Genomic DNA, 348 nt, shown 5'->3' with positions numbered 1-348 from the left:
ACGGTACATACGGTAACAAGCTACCAGGCTTGAGGTACATACAGTAACATACGGTACATACGGTAACATACGGTAACATACGGTAACATACGGTACATGCGGTAACAAGCTACCAGGCTTGAAGGAACATACGGTACGCAGATGGAATTTTAATAGCAGGAACAGGCATCTCCAACTGATGTGTTCCATGCCACAATATTCCGGTTTAAACAGGCAGATGCTACAGTAGCGGTGTTGTTGCAGTTTAAACAGGCAGATGCTACAGTAGCGGTGTTGTTGCAGTTTAAACAGGCAGATGCTACAGTATGGGTGTTGCAGTTTAAACAGGCAGATGCTACAGTATGGGTG

Source organism: Sardina pilchardus, chromosome 12 (genome assembly GCF_963854185.1).
Source record: "Sardina pilchardus chromosome 12, fSarPil1.1, whole genome shotgun sequence".
In the NCBI taxonomy this organism is placed as follows: domain Eukaryota; kingdom Metazoa; phylum Chordata; class Actinopteri; order Clupeiformes; family Clupeidae; genus Sardina; species Sardina pilchardus.
This window is presented reverse-complemented; position numbering follows the sequence as displayed.